The 9307-nt window shown below is 42.6% G+C and overlaps 1 pseudogene; it reads right to left on the bottom strand.

Annotated features, from left to right (window-relative positions):
• Window positions 1–1361: 1361 nt before the first annotated feature.
• On the bottom strand, window positions 1362–2678 carry LOC105717407 (heterogeneous nuclear ribonucleoprotein K-like; annotated as a pseudogene).
• Window positions 2679–9307: the final 6629 nt, after the last annotated feature.

Below are 9307 nucleotides of genomic sequence, written 5' to 3'. Positions count from 1 at the left end.
GGACCTCTGCTAGCCTGCATGGCGCCTTTCGGTAATTTTGAGAAAGGTGCCCAGTCTGGGAAAGTCCATTCAAATGTAGCACCAAGACTAGATTCAGAGCTTAACAAATGGAGCAGACCTTCCATTTCAGCCCTTGTTCACCTCGTATTAGTCTGAGTGTTTTTATGCGGCGCACAAAATACACATCTATATGCAGCAGCCCCAACAGAGAACTATGTAATGGAAGAATGGTAAACCAGCCTGCAGACTACTTATCTCGAGGAATATTCAATAGTCACTTATATTTAAATTCCAGGACACAGAGGATTCTGGAGTCAAGAGATGAGGATCATATACATGGTAGAACCATAACAGCATATATAATCCTGAGCAAATCACTTCTCTTCTTTGTCTGACCTCAATTTTCTCACCTGCAAATAAAGGAAACTGAACTTGCTGACCGCTGAAGATACTTCCAGCTCCGGTCTTTGGGTATCTAAGCTGAATTGGCACAAAAAGTGTGGAGGATAGCATTGTTTGCAATGACAACAATTTTTTAAAAGGATAAAGAAAAATAATCTTTGCCGCTACCCAGATGGTTATCAATAAGGGATGGAAGTAAACAAGAGTACATTTATGCACTGTAATAATTTGTAATATTTTTAAATAGACCATTTACATCTATTAATGATATAGAGCAATGCCTGATATATAGTGCTAATTTTTTTAAACCAAGCTGTAGAAATATATAAAGAATATTACTTAGACATACACGCATGTGCACATATGCTTATTTTTATTTAAAAATGATCTTACAGGGTTGACCCAAGAAACAATTCACAGTTGTTAGTCTTAACGCGTGTGATGGAGGGGTGAGGGTTAAGAAGGGAGTCTTTCACTTCTATTTTACATCCTCTGTGACTCTTAATTTTTGGTTGACTAAATTTGTCTTAAAAATCGTAAAACATTTCTTACAAAAGAGCCTTACAGTCTGCACACTGCTCTTAACAGATGCCAGGGACATGTGGTCTACTGTTACTTTTCCTCCCTGTCTCACCCCTCAAATGTTAACAGTGACCACAAAGTAAGGTGTTTACAAAAATTACATGGGGGAGCAATTTTTTAAACCAGGGAACATTCTTTTTAAATCAGTAGCAAGGAACAGGAGATAAAATCCGCTCATTCTACTGCTGTTTCAAAATTTCAACATTAGTTTTTGCAAGGCCTTCCCTACACCCCCAACCCTGTCTGTAAGGAACGAAAGCATTACATCTGGTGAACAGCAAAGGTTTCGCTACACCTCAAATGCAAAACGCTTGTGAAGCAGAGGAATGATGCGTTTTTAAATAGAAGCAGAAAAAAAAAAAAGATGCAGGACTCCTTCAGTTCCTCAGTAGTATTAGCAAAAACGTCCCAGAAAACTGCTTTATACTGTTCTGCAGCAAATACTGTGCATTCTATACCTGGTCCTATGTTTCTATAATGATAAAGATCTGATCTTCACCTCCTAAAGGCTAATCCATTTTAACTGAAGCTCCAACTCATGATGGATTTGTTTGATTCACTGATCACCTTTGCCAATAATAGATCCAACCAAATCTTTGGGAATAGTTCTTTGTGTAGTAATAATAGGCCCACCAAGATCACCATATGAGCCAGAGTCCCATGCATGGGAATAATTGTATCTGGAGACATTCTGTGGTTCATAAGCCATCTACCATTCTCATGGGCCCCATGTATCTATTGCAGAGTCCCAAGTTTGATTAGCACAGAAGCCAGCCATGCCATTGTAACCATCTCCAGGTCTTCCTCTTCTGTTATAGACCCTATGTCTCCTGCTCTTGGTGGTGATAGTGGAGGAAGAGGAAGATTCTCAGCTCTGCTACCACCCCAGCCACCTTGTCCAAAAGAAGAAGGAAGTGGTCCTCAACGAGGGCTCATGTCATCATAATCTCTTCTAGATGGCAGCATGGAAGGCTCACCCTGACTGGTAGACATTCTCTCAAAACCACCTCTTCCCTGCCTCAGAAACCCCACCAGGCATTCATGGCCCAGTCATTAGGCATCATTGTAAAAACCACAATCATAGCTTACATCATGAAAATTGGGATTATAAAGCTGTGCACATCCTCTGTAGGAGACTCAAATATAAGATCAAGGATGATTTGTATGCACTCTACCACCCCATGATTTTCCTCCAATAAGAACAACTCTGTCGGTGGAAGGAGGGCAGCATTCCTGGCAAAGCTTGATTGTTGTTCTCTTGAAGCTCTTTGATTTTAGCATCTTTGACCTCAATAATTCCTCCTGCTAGACTCTGATGAGTCAACAACCTCAACTCACAGTCAAAGCTGCTTCTTGTATAATGGTGGTACTCTTCCAAGGTAGGGATGATTTTCCTCAGAATTTCTCCAATTGTTTCAATATCAGCACTGATACTCAGCATGCACTTGGGACCACTGCCCTTTGGTGCTAAAACCCTGGCAGTATAGTCTGTACAGAAAACCTTAATATTCTTACCGCCTTTTCCAGTCACTGCCCAAGTATTCTTGCTCTGAAACACAATGCAAAATTCAACCATCAGTGTTTCTAGATCTTTTAAATGCTTGTTCCTCTTCCATTTCTTCTGCAAGTCATTCACCAAATTCGCCATTGGTTTCAGTGTTAGGGAAGGTTTTCTCTAGCTATTCAATTTCCATTTCTTGAATTGGTGTGAAATGAACACACCCATCTATAGGCATGTGGGACAAATGGAGGACTCAGGCAAGACGTTGAGGTCGGTGCAACAGAGAAGCAGGATAATGTCTCCTCTGTGACTTTTTGAATTGTATCATAACCATTAATCACATTGGGGTAAAAGTAGACAAAAAAATGTTTTAAGTTAGGTAGTCAACAATTAAGATCAAAATATAGAGGAGGGATAGCTAATTCTGAAAAGTTCATGCCGTTATTTAGATATTTGCTTATTCCAGGGTCTGCAGCATTGCCAGAAGCACATCCACTGGGGTCCTTTTTATGATCCAGAGTTTCCTAAAATGCTCTCACTTCCAGGTTCCAGCTCAGTGCCATCCTCCTCAGATTCTCCCTGTGGAAGATGAGGCACCTCATAGTATCCTGATTTTCCCTCTCTTTGAAATAGCTTGAGGGTTTCTCCAAAGTAATGGCTCTTTCTTCTAGATATTAATTAAGAAGGCCATTTGCAGTTTCACTTATAATCACACGGTCCAAGCTGAAAAGCCCAACTTCTCTAACTTCACAGAGAGCAATAAAATCCTCTCTGTGGAGACTTAATATAAGCAAAGAAAATTCATCTGGAAAGGTGAGGCCCATGAGTCAGCAGGAAGTTACAAATCTCGCAGCTGGTGCAAGTCAGTTATTGACCTCCACTGTAATCGTATCTGTTTTCTGTTGAGAATGAACTAAATTCCATCAGGCTGGGCTCTCAGGGCCTCTGTTCACAGAGGGCCTCTGTTCTTAGGCTCTCAGGGCCCAGTTCATGATGCAGTGACCTGTGCTGACATCTCCCAGGGTAAATCTTATTTTTTAATCATCATCTCCTCCATCCTGTTTTCCCTATCTCTTAAATGAGGGGTGCCTATTCTTACCACTGCTGCTTTTAGAATTGAGAGGAAATCAATCAGGAATGACCAAAACACAATGTGTCTATAAAATACAACAAAATAATCGCAGCTATTACAATGTTTAAAACCCACCAGGGCCTTTGAATCACTTGGGAAAGCATTTTATATGTGAATATAAATCACACCATCTGCTGCTCTCCCCTAATGCTTAAATCAGATCACTGCCAAATCCAAGCATCAAAGAAAGAAGAAAAATAAGACGATTTTTTGCTTTCTTATACCTTTGAGCCTCTTCACCTCATTGCAACTCCCATTGTCCTTCTAAGATGTAGATTTTCCCCAAGGATATTCATTGAGATCAACTTCACAAGTGATTGACTTTAAAAGAAGAAAATGTATAACCTCCAACATACAAACCCACACAAACTAATCCTTGAAGACACCCTCCAAATGTTGAAAAGAATGAGATTTGGATTGAAAAGAGTGGGATTTGCAGGGAAGAAAAATTTTTTTTGAAACATAACCAAACTAGGCTGGGTGCAGTGGCTCATGCCTATAATCCCAACACTTTGGGAGGATGAGGCGGATGGATCACTTGAGGACAGGAGTTGAGACTAGCCTGGCCAACATGGTAAAACCCTGTGTCTACTAAAAAAATTTTAAAATTAGCTGGGCATGGTGATGCATGCCTGTAGTCCAAGCTACTCAGGAGGCTGAGACTGGAGGATCACTTGAACCTGGGAGGCACAGGTTGCAGTGAGCCGAGATTGTACCACTGCACTCCAGCCTGGGTGACAGGGTAAGACCCTGTCTCAAAATAAATAAATAAATAAATAAATAAAGACCATCCCGGTTCTCAGAGGGCTCACCATCTGTAAGAGATTCTTTCCTCTCAAATCCTTTCTTGCTCAGGGAAATACTAAGACACACCTAGACTGGGGATGCTAACATCTCATCAGCTTCTGGATCACAAACACAGCTGAATCACGCACACAAGGGAGGATCAGAAAGCAAGAAAAGATTTCCTGAGGAATACGGAAGCCAACCCTGAAATGCAAAACCACATTACACCAATTATTCCTGATCCAGGCTGAGGTGTCTGGGTACAGTGGATAATTAGAGGCTGCCCCAGTCTTTGCACCGACATGACTGGTGCTATTTAATGTAATTACATTACAGTAAAATGATGAGTTTTCCCATAATTGGTAGTTACAACATAATTGTGACTACACAGAATATTAACACCCTAATTGCTGGAGCCTTCCATTCATGTGAGTGAATGTTTCCATTCTCTCTGGGCAGTAAAGTGAGAGAATTGGAATTTTCTGGTATAGCCCCTCACATTCATCCTCTTTTTCTCATACATCGATCCCCTTAACTCTTTCAAGAAATTCCACTTTTACCCCTCAAGGACACAGTTTCTTTTCCTTGTCTCACTTCCCAGCTTTCTTCCCTAATACAACCAGCTCTGCAAATCAGAAAGCATGGGACAGATTCATTTCACTGACAAGTACAGTATTCTAGAGAGTGCTAGGCTCAGAGAAAGGCAGGCCTGGTGCAAATCCTGGCTTGCCTGCTTTATTTCCGTGTGACCTTGGCAAGTCGCTCAACCTTGCAAAGTCTTAAGTTTCCTTATCTGTAAAGTGAAGATTATAACACCCACTTCATGGCACTAACATAGCAAGTGAAATAAACACTTAAGGCCAGATACAGTGGCCCATGCCTGCAACCCCACCACTTAGGGAGGCCACAGTGGGAGGATCACTTGAGCCCAGGAGTTCAAGACCAACCTGGGCAACATGGTGAAACCCCATCTTTACAAAATATACATATTTTTAATTATCCAGGCACACACCTGCAGTCTCAGCTACTCAAGAGGCTGAGGCAGAAAGAACTCTTAAGCCTGAGAATTAAAGATTGTAATGAGCTATGATTAAGTCACTGTGCTCCAGCCTGGGTGACAGCAAGACCCTATCTCTATAAATAAATAAAATAGGGATTTAAGTAATGTTAATTGAATTTGAGGGTATCTTACTAATAAAAATTAAAGGATATTGGGATATTATTCCCAGGGTTATTTCTTTTTTTTTTCCATGGAGTTTTGCTCTTGTTGCCCAAGCTGGAGCACAATGGCATGTTCTGGGCTTACCAAAACCTCCACCTCTCAAGTTCAAGTGATTCTCCTGCCCCAGCCTCCTGAGCTGGGATTACAGGTATACAACACCACACCTAGCTAATTTTGTATTTTTAGTAGAGATGGAGTTTCTCCATGTTGGTCAGACTGGTCTCAAACTCCCGACCTCTGGTGATCCACACGCCTCGGCCTCTCTAAGTGTTGGGATTACAGGCGTGAACCACCGTGCCCAGCTGGATTATTTCTATTTTTAAGGGGAATGTGGATACTTTGAATTAAATCAATCAACATCATTATTCAACTGGTAAAGTATTTAAGGAAGTAGAAGAGGTTCTTCCAAAACTTATTGTCACATATAATAATGTCTGGCCACTTAAAACACAGAATAGCATGATGACTTAATGCAATCCCCAAAATCCAGATGACCCGGCTCTAGATCCCAGTCTGCCACTTGCTATCTGTGTCACACTGGGCAAGCAAATTTACCTATCTATGTTATTACCTCCATCTACAAAAGCAAAATATTATTAATTGTACTAAACTCCTAGGGTTGTTATAAGGATCACGTAAGTTAAAATATGTAAAGCCAGCTCCTCCTACCACCCCCCAGCCAACCAAACACTTTCTAATGATTGAGACTATAGATGTGTGATTAAGTTCTCTTCCATGGTGGGAGTTGTAAGATACAAAACTTAGCACTGTCGATAGCAATGATTCCCCCCGTATGAGAAATAGAACAAAAGAAAAAAGAAAAAACAGCAGTCTTCAGTGAGAAAGAATGCAGAGACACAGTGGAAAATAAAGAAAGAGCTGGTGATATTCCAGTGCTTGTTCTAGTTTGTCCTGCATCCCAGATTTTTATGATTTAGTTATCCAACCTCCCTTAGAGTCTATGAGCTGATAAATTCTCCTTTCTGACAAGTTGTATTTTCATCTCTTGCAACAAAAAGAGTTCTGACTGATATGCCCCTAAATTTTGGGGAGAAGCTGACATTCTTAACATTCTTGAAAATTGCAAGTAGCCTGGGCACAGTGGCTCATGCCTATGATCCCAGCACTTTGGGAGGCCGAGGTGGGTGGATCTGAGGTCAGGAGTTTGAGACCAGCCTGGACAACATGGTGAAACCCCGTCTCTACTAAAAACACAAAAATTAGCTGGGTGTGGAGGCAAGCGCCTGTAATCCCAGCTACTCGGGAGGCTGAGGCAAGAGAATTGCTTGAACCCGGGAGCTGGAGGTTGCAGTGAGCCAAGATCGTGCCATTGCACTCCAGCCTGAGCAACAAGAGCAAAACTCTGAGGATAGAGGAGGGGAGGGGAGGGGAAGGGGGAAGGTCAACATCCCTTCATGCTAAATACTCTCAATAAACTAGGTGTTGATGAACTGTATCTCAAAATAATAAGAGCTATTTATGACAAACCCACAGCCAATATCACACTGAATGGGTAAAAACTGGAAGCATTCCGTTTGAAAACTGGCACAACACAAGAATGCCCTCTCTCACCACTCCTATTCAACATTAATGAAGGAAGGAAAAAGAAGGAAAGGAAAAGAAAGGAAAGGAAGGAGGGAGGAAGGAAGGAAAAATTTAAAGTAGATGACACTGACACCTTCACCAAAAACCTCAACTGCTTTTACAATAGGAAAAAAGAAAAGGGCTGTGTGTATACTGAATATCACAAGGAACAGGAAGCATCCCAGGCTCTGGGCTAGACACCTTTCTCTACCATTCCCTTGTTAGACACTTGAGCAGGTCCTTTAGCTACTTTAAATCAGAATATCCCATTTTTAAAAAATAAAAGGATTAGATTACAAGACTTCTATGACCCGTTCAAGCCTGAAAATCCTACTTTTCAGTTTCATTTCTCAAAGTCAATTAATTGCATCTGAGCTATCAAGATTCATTGGTATTTGTCTAGCAGGAGTTTGTTTTCAAAACTCCTTCCCGTTTTCCTTTTTTTTTTTTCAGTCTGGAAGCTTGTGTTAGCATTTGAGCCAGTCTCATCATTTCTTCAATTAAATCCAACACTTCTTGGAAACTGGCTGGAAGGCTACAGCCTGGATGGAAGAGAACGGATTAACAAGAGTCACTCATTAGTGCGATACGGCTAATGAAGAAACAGTGTGTGGTGATCGCTTCTCTGGAGAGGAGTTTAACCTTGGGAAGGATTTCACTAGTGGCAGCTGAGGACACTGATGCCATTGAGAAGGGGTGGCAGAAATTAGCCTAGGGTTGCACTCACCTAGAGAGAGAGCCTTAAGTAAAGGCACTTGGAATTTGTTCAGGCCAATCTGTAGGGAGCAGATGTCGCCAGGAGCTTGGGGCTGGGATGTGAGCCAAGGTCGAAGAAGGAGTCAGGAAAACCCTAGTGACAGATCAGTGGAGCCAGTGGCCATGCCTGTTATGGAATGAAATGCTGGCTTCCAACATTTGCAGCCAGCTTTGCTGTATCTGCGAAGAGTTGGAAGGAAGATGAGAAGATGAAAAACTCCTGCCAAGCAGATAGCAGTCTTGCCTGCCACGTCTGAAATGGCATGTTTAATCACAGTGGCACACTTTCTCTTGCCTACTAATGACAGAAGGAAGTTCCTAATGAAGTTATGGCTCTGCTGACTGAATTAATGATTTCCCATTCCAGGGCTTGTAAACACACTGGTTACGCGTGCACGTGTTAACGGAGGCTGCACTTTAGAGACACTGAAACCACAGATAACTCATCAAGGGTAGCGAAGTACCGAGAAAAAGCAGGGCTAACAGAGGGAATGGACTGTGGTTGCTTGGAACATTCTGGGCCTGATAAGTATTTGCGAATTAGGGAAAGGGGAAAGGGAGCAAAGAGGATGACAGCTATCTAAAGATGAGAAAGAGGGCACCAGAGAACAGATGAAGCCATTCGCATCCCTGACCTGTGCCTCTGCCATCCCCCATACCCAACTTCATACCCCATTCCTACAGCATTCATTCTTCCCACCTTCAAGCCCACTCATCGCAAATTCCAGATTTAGACGTTGTACTGAATATATTTGCCCAATCACGAGCCTTATAATATGGCCAAATATGTTGGAGAAAGAAAAAGAATTTTTTTTCCAAATGTGTTTTTTTTTTTTTTTTTTTTTTGAGACGGAGTTTCGCTCTTGATACCCAGGCTGGAGCGCAATGGCGCGATCTCGGCTCACCGCAATCTCCGCCTCCTGGGTTCAGGCAATTCTCCTGCCTCAGCCTCCTGAGTAGCTGGGATTACAGGCACGCGCCACCGTGCCCAGCTAATTTTTTGTATTAGTAGAGACGGGGTTTCACCATGTTGACCAGGATGGTCTCGATCTCTTGACCTCGTGATCCACCCGCCTCGGCCTCCCAAAGTGCTGGGATTACAGGCTTGAGCCACTGCGCCCGGCCTCCAAATGTGTTTTTTAAAGCCATCAGAAAGGCATGCGTCTTTTAAGGTGACAAGCTCACCTGTGGCCTTACGGGGTCCACAGCAAGGAGGACACACAGAGCCAATCTCGGAGGCCACAGACTGCGTCCCACTTCCTGTGGCTGCCGCTGCTGCCATCTGCATCTGAGTCAGTCGGGGACTGAGAGCACAGCAGGCCAGCGAGCGAGCTGCTGCCAA

The sequence above is a fragment of the Aotus nancymaae genome, unplaced genomic scaffold (genome assembly GCF_030222135.1).
Source record: "Aotus nancymaae isolate 86718 unplaced genomic scaffold, 86718_ANA_hifiasm-v0.15.2.pri h1tg000059l, whole genome shotgun sequence".
NCBI lineage: Eukaryota > Metazoa > Chordata > Mammalia > Primates > Aotidae > Aotus > Aotus nancymaae.
This window is presented reverse-complemented; position numbering and strand designations above follow the sequence as displayed.